We start from the raw sequence: 3567 nt of genomic DNA on the forward strand, positions 1-3567 counted from the left end.
TTCAGGAGTAATTTGAGGAAGCACTTCTTTACAGAAAGAGTGATTGATTTATGGAATAAACTTCCTCAAGAGGTAGTAGCAACAAACACTGTGGGGGACTTTAAAAATGCATGGGACAAGCATAGGGCTATCCTACGAACTAGATAAGTTTATACTGTTAGGTAAGGTGGGGCAGACTTGCTGGGCCTATGGCTCTTATCTGCCGTCAATATCTATGTTTCTATGTTTCTAAGTGGCTCAGGTAGTGCAGCTCATCCAGTATGGCACATCAATGCGAGCTGTGGCAAGAAGGATTGCTGTGTCTGTCAGCGTAGTGTCCAGAGCATGGAGGCGCTACCAGGAGACAGGCCAGTACATCAGGAGACGTGGAGGAGGCTGTAGGAGGGAAACAACCCAGCAGCAGGACCGCTAACTCTGCCTTTGTGCAAGGAGGAACAGGAGGAGCACTGCCAGAGCCCTGCAAAATGACCTCCAGCAGGCCACAAATGTGCATGTGTCTGCTCAAACGGTCAGAAACAGACTCCATGAGGGTGGTATGAGGGCCCGACATCCACAGGTGGGGGTTGTGCTTACAGCCCAACACCGTGCAGGACGTTTGGCATTTGCCAGAGAACACCAAGATTGGCAAATTTGCCACTGGTGCCCTGTGCTCTTCACAGATGAAAGCAGGTTCACACTGAGCACATGTGACAGACGTGACAGAGTCTGATGACGTGGAGAACGTTCTGCTGCCTGCAACATCCTCCAGCATGACCGGTTTGGCAGTGGGTCAGTATTGGTGTGGGGTGGCATTTCTTTGGGGGGGCCGCACAGCCCTCCATGTGCTCGCCAGAGGTAGCCTGACTGCCATTAGGTACTGAGATGAAATCCTCAGACCCCTTGTGAGACCATATGCTAGTGCGGTTGGCCCTGGGTTCCTCCTAATGCAAGACAATGCTAGACCTCATGTGGCTGGAGTGTGTCAGCAGTTCCTGCAAGACGAAGGCATTGATGCTATGGACTGGCCCGCCCGTTCCCTTGACCTGAATCCAACTGAGCACATCTGGGACATCATGTCTCGCTCCATCCACCAACGTCACGTTGCACCACAGACTGTCCAGGAGTTAGCAGATGCTTTAGTCCAGGTCTGGGAGGAGATCCCTCAGGAGACCATCCGCCACCTCATCAGGAGCATGCACAGGCATTGTAGGGAGGTCATACAGGCACGTGGAGGCCACACACTACTGAGCCTCATTTTGACTTGTTTTAAGGACATTACATCAAAGTTGGATCAGCCTGTAGTGTGTTTTTCCACTTTAATTTTTAGTGTGACTCCAAATCCAGAACTCCATGGGTTGAAACATTTGATTTCAATTTTTTAATTTTTGTGTGATTTTGTTGTCAGCACATTCAACTATGTAAAGAACAAAGTATTTCAGTAGAATATTTAATTCATTCAGATCTAGTTTGAGTTATTTTAGTGTTCCCTTTATTTTTTGGAGCAGTGTATATATATATATATATATATATATATATATATATATATATATATATATATATATATAAATATATAAGAGTGCATTGGAGCCCTTTGCAGTTATTTAGATGAAAACATATAAAACATATTTATACAATATTCATATTTAATAAAGGCTTTAATTATGTATTTACTGTAGATATTTCACATTCCAATGTTCTGCACATAGCAGAATATGTTCTAAGTATTACTAAATATATATTGCTATATATGTCTGTATATATCTATACCTATATATAATCATGTATATATATATATATATATATATATATATATATATATACATGAGGTGAGGAAAGAAAACGCTGGGTCTCAGAGTATATTCTTTTATTTTATTGGATACAGGCTTAGGTGCACAAATGGTAAGCTCCTTATCTGACGCGTTTCACGCATGCCTACATGCGCTTCATCAGAGATATATATATTTTTTATATAGGTATAGATATATATTGTACTTCACAAAAACTGTCACCATTCATCTGATTATATATATTTATTTGTGTACGAAGCCTGACCCATAACACTGGTGGGATTGTAAAAAGGCCCATTGCATTGGGAAAGCTTACAAACATCTCACATGTTGCCATAGTTAGGAGCTCTGCCCCTCGCACAGCATTTTCTGCAAAGTGAAACCAGGGACTCCCCAGGCTTCCCCCCACAGTTAACCTCAATCACCCCCAGCCTCAGAATGAGCAATTTAACCACAGCACACCAGCAATTCTACAGTCTATTTCTTATTTCTGTTGGGCTATCATGGAATTATTTTTAAATATCTTTGTAATATTCCAATCTTTTATTCTCCAAACTTCGTTTCCAAACTTTTTCACCCACCCTGCTGTGCTTCAAATCACTCCTCCCCCCCTAAACATTCTCACCAGGCATGTCTACCCTCTTTCTCTTTCCACAGACTCACACCTAACATCAGATTTGCAAAGCCTAACATCAGACTCCAGAGATTTGCAAGCACTAGCCCTCTAGTCCCTTCCCACCACCACCCACCCTAGTGTTTACCTTAATATATACACACACCTTCTAACAGTAATTATGTGCAGCTGTAACTAATAATCCAGGATAAAGAAACCACTTCAGACTCACAGCCTTTGTACTGACATTTTACCACATTCTTTTACACTTTTCAAAATCTCTTTTGCTCAGTCACCATACACTTTTTTCCCTATATCATCACTCACTCTCAGTTTACCCTGCCTTATATCAGACTTATTTCCCTTCTCCCTCACCTTCTGTGTCCATTCCCTCTCCTTTAGATTGTAAGCTTGAGAGCCTCTCTACCTGCAGGCCACTTTGTATTTAAATTGGACTACTGATTGTGCTCAAGGGCAGGGCACTCCTTTTGTATAACTCATTATTGCACCTACAACTGCCTACTGTACTTGTTTGTGTATTACTGTATCCCTGTAATATTTTTATTCTTTGTATAGCGCTGCGTAATCTGCTGGCGCTTTATAAATAAATAATAATAATAATTGTATCCATTTATAGCAGCTGCAATCTCACAGCCTAGATCTCCCAGCCCCAGAAGGTTCCTGTGACATATTGTGAGGTACAGTTTGCTGGTACATTGCAGGCTCTCCTTCACCTATATCTTGGCCTGCAGTTTTTAGAGCATTTAGTAAAACTACTAGTCTATGTTTTAACTTCACAGAGGGGCTAAACACATAGTTAATTAAAGTACCAATAAGCAGCCACAGAGAACTGCTGGTCCTGTTCATACACCTGTTGTGCATGAGCACTGCTTATTGGGTCACAGGCAAACTCCACCATGTGTCTGATACCATTGCAGGGGTTAAGCACATAGACTGCTGTCGTGTTAATGTTACATGTGCTAACTAATATAATTTCTACACATTGGCCCTTTAATCACTATTGTGTTTATATACAAATAATAATGAGTGTTATTAATAATAATATATAATAAAAACAATAAAACAATAATTATGATAATACAATTCTTTAAAATCTGTTTCCCCCAAACCAGAACATAAAAGTACGCATGCGTTATATATTTCCTGTTGCGCATGCGGCTTGGTTTA

The sequence above is a fragment of the Bombina bombina genome, chromosome 1, assembly GCF_027579735.1.
Source record: "Bombina bombina isolate aBomBom1 chromosome 1, aBomBom1.pri, whole genome shotgun sequence".
Taxonomy (NCBI): Eukaryota; Metazoa; Chordata; class Amphibia; order Anura; family Bombinatoridae; genus Bombina; species Bombina bombina.